The sequence below is a fragment of the Rhipicephalus sanguineus genome, chromosome 5 (genome assembly GCF_013339695.2).
Source record: "Rhipicephalus sanguineus isolate Rsan-2018 chromosome 5, BIME_Rsan_1.4, whole genome shotgun sequence".
NCBI lineage: Eukaryota > Metazoa > Arthropoda > Arachnida > Ixodida > Ixodidae > Rhipicephalus > Rhipicephalus sanguineus.
In genome coordinates this window covers 15,623,035-15,639,563 of record NC_051180.1, presented here as the reverse complement: position 1 = coordinate 15,639,563, position 16,529 = coordinate 15,623,035, and the positions used below count along the sequence as shown (strand labels likewise).

General features: G+C 46.1%; 1 protein-coding gene across 3 annotated transcripts in view; it reads right to left on the bottom strand.

The window, feature by feature from the left end:
* The window catches only part of LOC119393270 (acetylcholinesterase-1), a 70,379-nt gene that overhangs the window by 16,726 nt on the left and 37,124 nt on the right, over positions 1-16,529 (bottom strand). The window lies entirely within an intron of this gene.

The following is a 16,529-nucleotide window of genomic DNA, read 5'->3' as shown; positions in this document are numbered from 1 at the left end:
CAAGAGATCGTCGCATGAGCCCGCGTCATTGTTGCATTCAGGTCGCGGAACCCATATGTTCAGATAGAGGCAGTCTTCGGAAGTGTCCTCGATATTGATGTTGACGCTTCCGGGCAGTTCGAAACTTGTCTGCACGCACGCCTTTGGCTTTCTCACAGCCTGTAAGGTTTCTGTCCAGGGTGTAACGGGTTCGGGAAGCAAGAAGCGACGCTCACCTGTTGGCGGCTTAGCGAACGGGATACCCAGGTAGGCATCAACGATCACGCCGTTCTGTCCTCGAAGTCTGACACCGGCGACAGGACCCGAATCTGTGTGCACCACCGGCGCCCTAGATTTCAGATTCTCGTTGTTCGCCTCGACACAGCATGGCAAGCAAGCGGAGCCGAGGACGACAAAGGCAGCAGCGGCGACGAGTGCTCCGATACTCGGACATCGGTGACCACGGGCTCGGTGTCCGGCCGTCGCCTTCACCGGCATCCGCGGAAAGTGAGCGGCAACGGTCTGCATGTCCGTTCCTGTCTGTTCGCGGGAAGGCTTTGTTCTAAGGAACACCGCAAGCTGCCCTCTTCAACTTAAGTGCCAATAGGATTCAGCAATTATTAGTGAAGCCGAACGCCCGACGTCACGCAACGACTTTCTTCCAACCCTGCTTTCTTTCTTTATTTTTATTTGTGAATGTATTAATCGCTCGGGAAACCACGAGTTTGCGCGCGCATGATTCTCCCCCGTTAGAGGAGGAGAGAAAGTACGAGCACCCGCGTGCTTCTGTCGATGTTTTGGTTTCTTGGCGCGCCACCATGCGGCCGGCGTCGTGCTCTCCACGGTTCGTTTAGGCCATAACTTGCGAGTGGGTTTTTTTTCTTTAGTTTTCCCTTCCTTTCCTGAGCTGCTTAAAAGACACCATTAAGGTCGCTCAGCGAGGTCGGCATGATCGCATGTCCACACGCGGAAACCACGCGATAGTGAGCCGCCTTAGCGCGCCGCTGTGGACGCTTGGCCTGCATAATCGTCGAGTGTCTCTGTGCGACGACGATAGCGAGCAAGCAGTAAAAGCCCGAATACTCGTGTCTGTCTGTCTAGTCGCAATGCGTGATTCAGTGCAAAAGCAGTGACAATGCCGCGAGTTATGGAGAGAGGAATGACCCCAATCTTCAACAACCATTCATCATCGTCTTTCTAGTTTCCTCAGAAGGCGTCATACTTCGCGACTCGAGCGGGCTGAGACAGCCAGGAAAAAGAAACGTTTTTACTTAGATTCAAAGTATGAATTAGCAGGTTTCACTCATATCAGTGCTGAAACTTCATGTTCTTTTTTTTTTCTATAGCCGCTTTAAACGGCTGTTGGAAGCTTAAAGCGTCCACCTCAAATGCGTGCAAAATGGGATCAAGGACAAGCGATGCATGCGATACGCAGCTTTCTTCTTGCCAGGTCATGAGCGCTGAGGGAGTGTGGGTACGTGTTATTGCTTTCCGCGCTGCTTATGTGTGCACTTATCGTAAACAAGAAGCACAGACCGAGCACGTTCCGGAAGCATGGTGGCAGGTATATTTAGGACACATGCACGTACGCGGGATTTCTCAGTTTCGAAAGGGTCTCGCAGGGTATTCCCGAGCGGCACATTGGCCATGAGAAAACTTAGCGCACTCCAAGCGTATTCTTTTATGATAGCTAAATAAAGGCGAGAAAACACATCAGACTAGTTCGTGAGCGAGAGGTCATGCCTCATTATACGAAGTATGAAAGACGAGTGCAGGCATCGCATAAGCAATTAATGCATCTAAATAGCCGCTCCTGGATCAATCCGGTTTGCGGGAATTCGGCTTGTGCACGTTGCTTAAGTGTTGATAAAAAGAATGCGGTGTGCTCACACCAAGCCGTGGGCACTGGCACGGTGTCAGCTTTTGCGAATAAAACCCGAAGGCCGTAGATGCCAAGCTTGCCAATTTTCTGCATAACAAGGAAAATTTTTGAACAAACCTTACCGCATCTTAAGGGACATCCCCTACAAGTGGAGAAACTAAATTGGTCCTGCTTGGAGTTGATATTATCAAGCTTATCACTATTTTCCTAGACATATGGAACGTTAAACCAAAATATAGCTTCCGGGTTTTGTTGCTCCCGGCGCAGATTTTCAGTGAGCAGCCGGCTCTGATAATGAACGCTTCTTTATAGCTGTTCTGCCAGACCAGCATTTTTGCCAAAAGTTCTATTGCTATTAAGATATAAAGAACAGCCTACAATGTGATGCGGCGTCGTGGCACGGTCACCTTCGTATCTCTTCATTACAGTTTACGCACTCTCCGAATAACTAAAAACAATAGTGCGTCACCGCGTCTAGCACACGAGCACCATCTTGCCTGTAGCCACACGTGCACAAACGTACCAACGCCTAGGTTGAGTTGTGAGACCCTCGAACGCGGGGGAAATCTCCGAGAAACAGAGCAGGCTGCCAATTTTATCTGACTGTTGCACACGGGACCATTTAAATGGAAGTAAGCCCTGTCTCCTGTGCTAACTTCAAAAGCCTTTAAACTTGCACGGGAGCCCTGACGAGCCCGCAGCTCATGAAAAGCGTGCGAACTTCTTTTGCTTTAGTTCGTATAGCCCCGTCCTTGGCGTGCGCTTAGGCGATGAAATATCGGCACTACAAGAACAACACGGGTATAAAGCAGAAGTGTGGACGCGCTCAGCAAAAGTGCAATACATGCGGCTATGTTGCTCTGCCTGGCGCGACTAACATTCACGAACAATAATTTCTTCTTATGGTTAAAGGGATGAGAAATCTTTGAGCAGGTAGTGTCGCAGGAGCCAACGTTTCCACAGGTGGGCTTGTCACTGTCAAAGGCAGGTTACAGCTTTGACTAAGTCCACTTGGCTCCAGCGACACCACCTGTTCAGCGATTTCTAATCCCTTCACGCCTCCATCTTTCCCTAGATTCCTAGGGCTAAGTAGCCTAGCATAGAGTTCTTTTATTGACGAGAGAAAAAAGAAAGCGCCCTTTAACGTGTCGCCTACACTGCAAACGGGTTTGAGCCTTTTAGGGAGTTTCGGGCTCGACGCATAACGTGCATCCAAAAGGTACTACGCAAAACCCCCTTCAAAACGAGGTTCAAAAGGAGGTTTTATTTACATCCTTTAAGGGTGTGATTAGACGGAACTAAGGAGGTAAATTTGTGTTTTTATTGAACTCATTTTGAGGGCTTGAACGGAGCGCATTGGAAGTTTTAACGCGGTAGCGTTAGAGAGCTCGTGTCGCAGAAATTCCGCTGTCGGCGTCGGCACCGTTGGTTGTGAGCGAAAAATCATCCGTGAGCGAAAAATCGAGAAAGTAGCAAATAAAATAAACGATAAAATATTCGCTCCCAATGAGGATCGAACCTGGGCCGTTCGCGTGGCAAGCAGGTGTCTTACCACAAAGCCACGATGTTGCTTGCAGCTGCTTCGGACAAAAACACTACATAAATGTCATGTAGTGAAAGGAGTCTCGACGCATTTTGTTCGGCAGGTGTCACAACGAAAACGAGCCCATACGGTAGGCGCATTCGCGAGGCCATCAAACTACGTCGAAAAACGCCGGGATAGTGCAGCCATCGCCGCTAAATACACACACGAACTTTCAAACAGCTCTAAAAATGGACAACTATGTCCATCTAGAGGAAAACATATCAAACCAACGCAGCAAACGCTAGATAATGTGCTGCCATCTGTGAGGGATTGTGAGAAATGTCTCGACTTTGCATGGCATCCGAGAGGGCCGGCGCGCGGCGTATATCTTGGAGGCCATGCGACTCTTGCTTTAGATTGAAAGCCTGCAAAATTCGCGCGCGTGCGTGCGTGTGTGTGTGTAACAATACACATTAATAAGTATGCACTTAGTGGTTGAAGTGCGCACTAGGGGCCGGATTTCGCTATCGCGTTCAACTCTTAAAGGCGAAGCTTAAGGGTCCCCCAATTTTTTCTGGTTCTTTTGAGAGCTTTTAAAGCCTCCTTTTGGAGGTAAAGTTGGTGTTTTTATGTAAGCCATTTTGGGGGCTTGAACAGAGCGCATTGAGAGTTTTTCTGCTTCTTTTGAGAGCTGTTAAAGCCTCCTTTTATACGAGGCCCTAGAGCGGTCGCGAAATAAAAAAAAAAAGTATATTTTAGGCAGTATATTACGTTTACCGGCCAATTTCCGCTACTATTTATCACTAGAACATAATAGAAAATGGACATCAATGTATTTATGCACAATCATGACATTTGCATACAAGTACGCACGACACAGGAATCGAACTCGCGACCACACGCACTCCAGGCAAGCACTATAACCATTACACCACAGCGCCACCACATGCAAGCTTGTTTTTTTCGTGGGCTTATATATGTACCAATGTACGAAGCGGCTGGTAACCCGTCGGCACAACTTCAAACTTCTGTTCTTGTACCATCGGCGTGTGTTTGCTCTTGCGGAAGGTCAATACATAACTTGTGGGGCGTCATGCAGGCCGAGCCGATCGACGTAAACACCCTCGGCTCCGAATTATCCGGTTCACCGTGTCGTGCCGCTAGAAAAATTATAAACGTGTGCCCTCTTCACTCGCGCTAAATTCGTGAATACCAGCGTGACGAAGGTATCTTCAGATGAGCGAACGTATGTGCATTCCATGAGCGTATGCTGTGAAGCAATTTTCGTTATTTCTGCAGCCGCGAACTGCGCGCGTCCAGATGCGGCAGCGTGTTATGAGCGGTTCGAAGACCGCCTACGTTCTCATATGAAAGTTACACACGCAGAGGCCCGACTTAGAAGAACATTGTAACGCGCCTACATTAAGTGCATTTAATGCGCGCGTACTGCCGCGAGCTGCACGCAGGGACAGCAGCGCGCTCTGAGCAGCTGAACAAAAATCTGTTTCCGCAATTAGCGCTTATTCGCAATGCACCCTTTAGCGCGGACCGCCTGCGTTCGCATATGAAAATTACACACGCAGAAAGTTCGAGAGTTACAAGGACATTGTGACGCGCCTATATAAAGTGCGTTGAATGCGCGCGTACAGCCGCGAGCAGCGCCTTCTGAGCAGCTGAACGCTTATCTATTTCCGCAATTAGCCCTTATTCGCAATGCACGCTTTAGCACGGCATTGAGTGATTCTCTATAACGCATATTCAGTATTTATTTGCTTTCATACTCGGATACTACCTACATTTCTTACTAATTAGCTTTTATTGGTAAGCATCACGCCACCGCGTTAAAGCGAATGCCTAACGCGCGCCCCAAGGTCAAGGACAACCTCCCCAGTTTACCAGTGACAGGTCTCCCACAAAACAAAAAAGTTAATGCACTTGCACTTCTCTCTTGTGAACGTCCATGTGTACTTGGCCCTCCCCTCAGACAGATGATGCAGTACCCATTAAAAAAAAGCATTACCCTCTTCCTCAATGGAACAGCTGTTCTTGAGAAAATATGGTTCTGTTGAATTACTTCACCACAGCAGCAGAGAGGTTGGCTTGTTTGCAATTCAGAATTTCACAATCGTAACACAGAAACACGAGGACTGTAGCAAATATGCAGAAAACTGGAAAAACTATCATATGTGCAATCCCTCGTCCACCTGCACACTACGTTAAACTTCATTTATACAACAGCAACCTTCAATTATGCTACTATTCATAAACGATCACCCAATCTACGTTAGAACACAGTGATGACTTTCTGTCTTTCTGTTGCCTATCTTCTACAATGTGTCATAATCTGTGAATCATCTGTTCAATGTGTTTGGTAATAAAACACAAGCAGTTACATTGAGCAGGCAGTGTTTCAGCAATTTGTTTTACAAGCACAAATTCATTTCTTCAATTTGCATGCACGACAAGTAGTCATACTTCAATTGATACAAGACCCAGTGGTTGCAACATTTTATTCGAATCAAAACAGCAGCAGTTCTCGTGTCAATGTAAGGATATAGGTATATATTTCCATCGTCGTGCACAGAACCTACTCCCAAAACTGAACACGTGGAACAACATATACAGTACAGCCTAAGCACTATACATAATTCACAGCAGTAAAGCAATACGAAAGTAGGGTGTAAAATCTCATCATGATGCGCACAAACGTGTGCACTTCACCGTGCCAGTATGTAAGTATAATCCAAAAAAATAAGCTACCCAAGGAACTTGGTGTCAGCCTACACACGAAGGTAACTAATTAGTACAATAAGGCTAGCATCACTTTTGGGAAATATGAAACCGTGTAGACAGGCAGTTGTACAGTTTTTTATTGCATTAGTTTGCTCTATAGCATCAAAACATGTCGCACATGATTTTGGAGTTTCCTACAAAAAAGCCCAAAATAGACCTGTGGTGTTGACTGTAGGTCCACTTACCAAAGCGAGGTGCATAAACGCATTCAGCAATGCCCACAAAACTACACGGTTGCCTTCGTATGTTGCTGTACATATTTACTCACAGATACCTGGAAGCCATCGTAAATTTCTGGAAGTGTGCTTGGGAACTTGTCGGCATAATCACATGACTGCAATGTACCAATACTTCTAATATGCATAACAAGTACAGCCATACTTCAATGTTTTTATGCCAGCTAGTGCCATCTGGAACTCAAAAGTTCATCCTTAATTCTTCACTTGATGGCTTACGCATAATTGCCGCATTGAAAATGATCCAAGCACCATGGCTGCAACGTCAACTTGCAATTAGGCAATCAGGCACTAAATAAAAAAATTCCTGTAAATAGTGACTGGTCGCTTTGCACATTGGATCCTAGGACTTGATATGCCATGAGGATGAATAAAAATTGACCACACCTATATAGAGACTGTGAAACAGTCAGGAGTTCATTTCATAGGTAAGGAAAACGTGAAAACGAAGTCAGAACACATAGCAACAAAGGGGACGGAACGACACATTACTAACAACTGAAGTTGAACATGTGCGGCTTTTTTAGTCATGTGTGTTTATATCTTTCTGTGGTTTTGATTAAACTTCAGTTACTAGTAGCGCATTGTCCTGTCTGCCCCCTTCATTCCTCTGTGGATGTGTGATTGTTTAGTCTTGTAATTTTTTCGTACTGTGTGTTTACATCTTTCTGTGGTTTCGATTAAACTTCAGTTGCTAGTAGCGCGTCATCCTGTCCCCTTCATTTCTCTGTGCTGCGATTTTTTTGCACCCTCTTTAACTATGAATATACACCAACTCGCCCAACTGCCCCTGTTAAGACTTATGTTTGCTGAATAACACTGGGTCCACTCAGCGTCTTTTTAAACAATGCGAAGTTTTCATATGCACACGATATCAGAAAGGTTGCACGCAGTATTGCGCATAACACTCTGCATCAATACCAGTGTTGGCCTAAATGTGGTAAGATGTATGAGCTGTTCGACATAGTGTAAAGTGAGGCACACCAGCACTTAACCCCACCCAAGCTACACCAATGCTCTCCTGCTCACCAGGCCGACACGTTACCCCGCCTTGCACCCCAAAGACAAAATGCTGCCGACACTCATGCCCACAATACACTTCACTTGAACACAGACTGGTGGGCAAGCAACACTTGCTGCTTTGCCAGAAGTGTATTCCTGAAAATTACACAAAAAAAAGTCCACTAAGATTTCTGTATACATAAAAAGGAATGTCTTACCGAAGATTCGCACTTGACTATCCTTATTGCAGACATTTTGTCAAAACACGAAATAAATACAAAATTGAGATGCTGCTAAGTATTTCCTTGTGAGCGTTTCACTTCGTGTGCACAGGGTGAAAAACAAACGGATGTAAAAAAATGCGAAACACCACCAGAAGTGTACTCTTGCCATGTTTACCATTATGTGGGTAGTTTTTGATGTCAGTAAAGTTATCATTATAAGTACACTTTAAAAGGGTTGTGAATGTTAGCAAGGTCTTGATTAACCGCACCTACTCTGTTTAGGAGTGAAGATTGGGCAACTTGGCACTGAACCATGGCAAAAATAAACAGCGCACTTCTAGTGAGGATAAACTAAGGCCTGGGCAAAATAACAGCGCTTTCACCTTGTCAAATTGTGTCAACAGTCATGATACTATGTATTGACCTTGAAAACTATGGCAACATAATGCAAAACAGCAAATTAACGAGAGGGAATAAACAAGATGATTCAACAATCTGGTTCAACAGACTCAACAGCTGACTTAAATCAATGCGATTAAATTAGCCTTGCACATCTCCTAATGGCTAAGAATATGCACATGTAACCTTGGCAAATTCCACTGTTGATACGTGACCAATGAAGCTGCATTCCTTCCATGCCGTTGAATGGCCATTCCTTCTTTTCTGTTTTCACTGTTTTCTGATTTTCATTCTTTTCACTAGCGTAAATGTTCACCCTTTTTGATTTTGTCACTTTGCAGATGGCGTAGGTGTTTTGCCTTTGAATGCGCACGTTTCTTCTGCTTTGTCGTTCCTGTTTCTTTTTGTATGCGTATATGTTTTGCCTTTGAACGTGCACACGTTTCTGCTGTTCTGTCTCTCTTTTTGCTCTACTGGGCCTTGTGCACTTCTCAAGCTACCATTGTCGCTTTTCACTTGAGGCCCATTTCCTGTATTTTGCTGGAATAAACATTTATCCATTCATTCAATACCATAAAACGCATGTGCTTCACAATACGCACTGAACTTAGCAGATGTCTGTCACATGATATGGCCGTCATTGTAAAGCTTTAGCATGATTTATTCATTCTACCTAAATGAATCCAAGCTAATGATGTTAGTGTACCTTGATATGCTATTTCACTGTTCCTTGATGCATATGTATGAAGGTACAGTGCTTATGTACCTTAATATGCTATTTCAGGAGACGGGCAGAGTGCGCAATGCAAAATTGTTGCCGAAAAGTCTTTTCACTTCCTGACAATCTGTGCTTCGGTGGGTTCTCACAGTTGCATGGCGGGAGAAAGATGTCCAGGGTAGTTGACTGCATCCAAGGTAGATGCTGCAAAATGAGAGCGCACGGTCTTGTCACTGTGCGCAAATTGACACGATGACGAAGGATTAAAACAAACAAATGAAGTTGGAGAAAAGAATAAATCGAAAACAAAGTTGTCCTTTATGCACATTCCATCATGTGACAATGTGATAACCGTGGCCTTTTGCTCTAATGTATATTCCCTGAGAGCATCATGCCTCATTCATGCTTTATCGCAGGCAAGAAAATTATATCGTGCAAACAACTTTATCAGGGCGCACTCCTCGGTCGATTGACTGGTCGTATGAAGCATGAGTGATATTCACAGAAGTTCCAAAACGTGCATCACACATCATTGCTATCCGAGTTTAACGACATAAATGCGAAGCATTTGTTAAACACTTCTACGACTTTGAACAGATCTATCTACCTATCTATCTAGCCGCCTATGACTCATAGCTCGTGTGGGTGTTTCGTTAATGGGATGTATGCCAAAATTCGTGTGGCATGACACGACTGCATGAAGAACATGAATGATGGGTCTTAACTCGAAAATCATGATATGCATTTCATTAACGGCATGATTTACACGTCACTCTCTTGGTTCTCTTGCGACTGTTTCGTTGACTATTTACCAAAATAGGTATGGCGTCACAAGAGTGTATGACACACATAAACGACAGTTTCTAACGTGCAAATCATGACACGCTTGTCATGTATGGCGTTATTTTGACAACATGGTCTCGGGGGCGCTAGTGGCCGTTTCGCCTGCTTCATATACACCAAAATTGGTATTGTGCAGTGTGACTGTATGTCCAACATAAATGACAGCTGGCAACATGAAAATAATGACATGCATGTCATGTACACACGCCACGCTCATGGTGCGCTCGCGGCCGGTTCGCTAGCTTGACATACACCTAAATTGATATAGCGTGACGTGATTGTGCGACGAACATAAATGACATATAGTAACATGAAAATAACGACATGTATGTCATTTACGACATGGAGCCTGGTGCACTCGCGTCCGGTTCTCTAACTTGATATCATACCAAGATTGGTATAGCGTGACGTGACTGTATGACGTACATAAATGACAGCTGGTAACATGGAAACAATGAATGACATGCGTGTAATGTACGGCATGGGTTACATGCCACGCTCATGGTGCGCTGGCGGGCATTTCGCAAGCTTGACATGCCGATTTTCTTTTCTTTCTTTTTTTTTTTGCTTTTCATTGCACTTTTCAAGCGACGCAATGTGCAGAGGGTCATCGACAGGTGCATAAGCGACGATAAGGGCTCGCAAAGAGAGAAAACATCAGTATTACTTACCATTTTTGTTCCTGACTGTGCCGAGCACGCAGGGTGCCCATCATCTGCTTGGTAATGCACAGCGGCACGCTCGCTTGAGTCGACAGGCCGTTGCGATTATCGCACTCGCAGCGCAGCATGTCGCACTGTCGTCAAACCACGCATATCACATCCAGCGGCGAGAACACAGTGAGGCTGCAGGCACAAAACGCGCACACACGACCGACACAGCTGATTTGGCTGATCACTTGAGAAGTGGCGTTCACAAGGCCTAGCCGGCCTGGCTACGACGATCGCGCCGCCGCGGGAACGACTCCCTCCTCACGTTTCTTTCTTTTTTTCTGTTTTTTTTTTCTTCGCGCGCGCATGCGGCGCGAAGCTTTGTCCCATTTCACTTCGGTAGCGCCTCGACTGGCTTGCTTTTAACCTGGCGGGGGCGGGCCGCAGCCTGCAGCCCGCCAAGGCCAAAGGGGTTCCTCGCTTCCTCTCCAGCCGTTCGGAGGGTCGCGTACATCTCTTTCTCTGGGCTATCTGTGCAAGGGATTTTAGTGCGCTGAAGCATGCCGCCTCTATCTTTTACTTCTTTCCCCCGCACAGCTGCATGCATGCCCGCCAGCACTGAAGGCATTATGGAAAGCTTCGGAAAAAAAAGAGAAAACATGCCAGAGGAAATGAGATGGGAGTTTTTTGTTCCCCTAACTCCATTCGACGAATGGCGTCAGGTAGTGAATTTACCTCCTTTCTTCCACATAATTTCTTAACGAAGTAAAATTGAGGACGCAGAACTTTATTACACCCACCTCATTACACCCTAAGGTAGTACTGTCCAGATGAAGGTAGTATTAAGGAGGATTGTAGCCCTTAAAACGCCCAATTCGGCTAGTTTGCGTTTGCAGTGTATACAGCTTACCGGCACGTGGGGAAGCTGAAGCGCTCGTCATGCAAGTTACTCGATGCCGCGTACACCGCATGCTAATTACACCGTCGCGACACCTTACGCCGTTTTGCCTGTCTGATAAACATCTATGTCTAAAGCAACGGCTCCCTGTCGTGCTATTTAATCACGCGACGGCCACGAGGAGATAGCCTCGGGCCATCGTCCTCGGTTGCGGCACTGCACACGCCTCGACGCCCCCCACAGCAGTTAATCCGAAGGACGTGCACCCAAAGCGCTGTATACATGGCGAAAGCAAGCGGTAATGCGAAATATTCTTGTTTTTCATCTTCTTCTTTTTTTTTAACGGGACCATGAACGGAACTGACAGCGCCGACTGTGCTCGTTTCACGCGCGCTTGCACGCACATCTGCAGCCGTTGGGTGCGCCTGGATTTTTCGGACGGCAGTGTCCAATGTCATCGTTGTGGAGGTAGCGCTTCGCGGAAGCCCAACTTACACACACGCACCCATGACCTCTTATATCGTGGCCACCTTGCAGACCACTAAAAGACTCCGAAGTTTTCGCCGTTATGTGGCAAGCATGATTTTAAATATAGAAGGTTATTCTTCGATGCGTACGCGGTACAGCACGCCTTAGAAAATGACAGAAACACTTGCGTCAAGTTTCGTTCATTCATTCATTTGCTTACTAATTCAGCGCTTTTAGGTCCCGATGCTAGGCACCTCACTCTAAGAAAAAAAAGATGACCTGTTAATCTTTTTGGTGAGTACTGACTTGACACATGTAGAACTCTCTTTAAAGATAAACGTTAACCGACTCTTCGAAGATAAACGACTCTCCGAAGAGCGTACAATGATTTTCAAAACAGATTTAACATGTATCTTTAAAGACGGTCATGTAAGTTACGAGTCAAATCTCACCAAAGAGAGCAGCATGCATTTTTTTTTCTTTGGATTGCTACTTTGGCGCCGTTGCAGTCAGTAACCACAGAAAACAAGCAATTGGTAGCCTCGTGTTCAGTAGTGCAGTAACGCAGACGTTGAAACAATCCACAGGAGGTTCGAAAAAATGAAAGCAAGATCTTGTAGAAACGCAAAAGCCCAAAGTCTTAAAGCCGGCTTCGTGCAGTAGTGATCGACTGGGTGGGAATAACGACTACAGCACACGTGCGTCCGGATGTACAAGTGGCCACCGAACATGCATACGATTTATTTCGTAAGCGCTCCGCTCACTAATACTAAGAAGCAGTAATGCTTTCACCAGATGGAACCGCGTTAATTTGGCCCACGTGAGAAACGTCAACGTTCGCATAACATGAAATCAGCAGTACTTGGGCAGTGCAAAACGTTAGAAAAGATGGCTGAGTGCGATACTTGGCAGTGAGCCCACTTTAGGGCTTAGGCTAGAGGTAACATCGTCTGCTAACAAAGACAGCGCTTTCCGGACGCGCGCCAGCCAACCAGAGCATCAGTGCGTGGCGCAGTCAAGGTTTGTCCTTCTTCGTATCAGCCTTGTTCCCAGCTTAGGAAGCCCGAAACATCCGCTAAACGACGGCGATCGACTCGCTCGCATGTTCTGTTCGTATTTCTGGTTCTCAACCTTCAATGTGCGTTTCGGTACACGGACTTTACAGCCCACGTAGCCCAGCCGTCGGTGAAGCTTGCTGGTACGGCACGCGACCTTCGGTTTCATTAGTTGCTATTCCGACAGTGATATACGCGCAAGGTTCCGGTGAAATATAAGAAATACACTTTACCCGCAGTATGCGGTCGATGCATTAATCTTCTTTGATAGAGGACCAAGCAGTTCAATACGACCTTCGATCCTCTGCTGCTTAAGAATGGCTGTATAGCACGCTATAGCTTCCGACCCCTTATATAAGCTGCTAGGTGCGCATATCGTTCACCAAGGTCGGTACGTCATGGTTTATCACTGGGTGCGTAGCGGAAGTTGTCTAGAACGGTCACGCGCAGAACCGTAATTGGTGTAAAGTTCTTTGTCATATCTGTTAAGTTTTGAAATATAGGGGAGAATTATCGAATGACACTTTCTAAACCTGTGTAAAAGCAAAAAACATAGCTTTTATTGCTTTTCCTCCTATCCCGCAACTATATGCCTCGACTGCGCATATAAAAACAACGGAATTTATTGGACGTGAATCTATGTGGCACATAGCGAGTGCGCACACATTCTGGAGACAAACAATTTTTGCAGCAATCTCTACACTATATATGTGTGTGAGGCATGAACTGTGAAGAAACAGACTTCGTGTAGATGCGCGGGGCAGATCAACATCAGCATCGACCTTGTCAGCAGACTGGCGCACGCAGCGCCGCTCAGGGACTCGTGGACACTCGCAGCGTTTGTCGCCGCGCTGTATGAGGAAAATACTTACATTTCCTAGGTGACAGGTGTCTGCAACAAGGATCTTTGCCGGGCAAAAGTATGCAATCTCTTCATTAGGGTCGTTTGCTAATCCTTGAAAACTTTCCGTTCTTCCTCCCTCGGGACAAATTGCGCCTTGACACTTTTCTCTTTTTGCCTCTCTCTTTACGGCACTGTCTACGTATAATTAAGTCTGGATGCGGTGACTGCATTGAGTGAAAGAGCTTATTTGGCACTTTCCTTTTGCTTATCAAAATATCGCGCATACATCTCACAGAAATGGAAGCAGGGGCATCGATGACGTGACAATATTCATTCAGTTTTTCATCCGTGTCGTAAAGTCCGGTAAAAGAAGGTGTAGAATTAAAGAAAAAGAACTCAGGAAAGCAAGTTAAAATTTACAGCCGATATCATTGTATTCTTATTTTTAATGAACTGGAATTCACAACAGCATTATGCAAAATGGCGAACATATATAAACCGTCTATAGTGCCGCCTGGGTGCACATTGTAATAGAATGTCAGATGAACATGAAGATGACATGACAATCATTACCATGAGAGCGTGTAGACCACTCTCCATGAGGAAGCCAATAAACCTCGGTAAGCTTGCCTCTAAAACCGCTTCTCTCCAGCATCGCGCCGTATACCGACTGCAGCGCGAGAGAATAAATGTCAAGAGCTGCTTCCGTGCGCTTTCTGCAGGGTTTCTCTTTCCTTGACCTTCCTGTTCCTATCGAGCAGATCATAGATTCCCACTGGGCCGCAGACGCCGTGCCCCAGTCCACGTTCAAGTCTAAGGCCGATCGTATCGGGCAGAGGTGATTGTCGTTAAACAGCGAACCCCATCGCGCACGAGCCTGCGGAGCCACTTGTTCTCAATGAAAGCGCTGCCAGCTATAGATAGCGATCGAGGGTCACCGCTATCGCGAGCGAGCGCAGCGGGTCGTTGATCTACCACTCTCGTTTAGTTTCACTGTGCTTGGTTTATCATGCGTGAATATCGCTCGAGACGCGCACAGCCTTGCAGTGAAAGTGCTGCGAGTTGTTATGTAACCGTAAATGAATGCCCGTATGCGTCGCCAACTGTGCTTGCGTCATTGCAAACGAACTACTGATCTCTATCGGCGCGCCTCACTGCAGGTAGGCTGGCTCGCTTGGCGTGAGAGGCGTGAATGGATGCGCGCAATGTCTGTTTGCTCGAGATGCATATCGCAACGTGGAGGGAGTTGCTGTTCTCCCGCCCAATCGAATTAGCACTTTTGTTCCGTCTGTTGTGAGCGATTGCGTCACAGCTGTCACCGTCACAGACGTGAAGCGCGTCAAGTAGGAAGAGTAGGAGATGGAACAGAATGTAAGCGTACAGTTACGTCACCAATTGCTTACGCGGCTTTCGCGCAGCGATGCTGACAACCTATTCCTACCGATAAATGTCGCGCTCAGAAGTCTGGATGTTTTACAAATTTGTCGTTAGACAACCACACAGTCGATAAAAGTTTATGATACTAGCTTACGGTCAGTTTTTTTTTATATATATTTCTCCGTGTTAGCAGCACATATCATGAGTCAGCGATACCCTTACTGGCCAAAGCCTTGTATCGCACATGAGTAAAAAAATCATGTATCTTCGTCGGCGGTATGATTTTGAATGGTACCAAAAGACAGTAATTTAATTAATGTTTCGTAAGAGCATAGGCTTTCTCTCCTTGCCGTCCACAAAAGAGATTCTCTTATTAATTTTTTTTTGCTATTGGGCTCGTTGTAAGAGTGAAAATAAAAAAGCCTTGTTTTGAAAGTTCTCTTTCTTAACGTGTCCGTAGGATTTAATTACTACGTAACCTTTAGTCTCATATGAAGGCTTCGTCACGGTGATTCGTCCGCGTGGAAAGGCAAGCAAAACTTTTGCTATTTTTATTTTCTCGTCGCAAGGTTAAGCTGACGCAATTTTCCTAAGTAAAAATAGCTCTTTATAAACAAAAATCGCCATTTAAGTCAGATTTGTGTATTTCCTAAGTACGCAGCTGAAGTAAGTAACCTGTAGCGGTAGCTATGTAGGTATAGCGTTGTGCTACTGCGCTCATGACCACAGGTACAGTTTCAGCCGCGGCGGCCACATTTAGGGGAATGAAATACAAGAAAACGCTTCTGCACTTAGATTTAGATGTTCGTTAAAGAACCCCAGGCGATCGATAATAATGCACAAACTCATACTACGGTGCGCCTCATAGCGAAACCATTGTAAGGGCACATACAACCACAGAATTTTATGTTATAAGCATGTGGTGAGATCAGTGACGAAAATTTTCATCTGGCCGCAGTCTCACATATCCAGCCGTTCAACAGACTGGCGAAAAGCTATCGTCTTTGCCAAAGAGAGGATTTAAGCAGGTCAGCCTCGAAGACTTCGTGATTCCCGAAGGGCCTGCGGTAATCGGGAAGGTTGAATGCACCGACTGTTGAATGATTTTCTTCGAGAGACAGAGTTGCTCAAAGTGTGCTGACGCACCCCGCTAACAACGTATGAGATGCCCAGGAGGAACGATTGACGACTTTGCATGCGCCGTACTAGCCCTGCCTGCTGCAGCACCAACGCCACCTTTAACCTTCAAAGCGGCAGTTCCCGATGAAATTCCCACACAACTCTGTCTTGGCGGTGGGCTTAATGTGCGCGCAGACAGCCTCGCGATTGCGAGTATAGGTCTGCAGCACAGAAGAGATATGAAAAGTGCCATGCTGGCAGCAAATTAGACAAGCCAGCTCGTTCGATGCCGGCAACACAGTGTCGTCCAAATGTGTTCACACGATAGGCCAGCCTTGCGACGGGAAAAAGTGAAACGGGAAACTCTCGTTGAGCCAAAAGTGCGGAGTGCCAAGCCAAGTTAGACGCCGAACACACAGACGCGCGCACGCACTTGATAAAGACGGCGAAAGCGAAAGCGTTAGTTTGAGCAGCGTCACATGGGAAATATTAGCGAGTGAGGACACTCTCTAAAAAA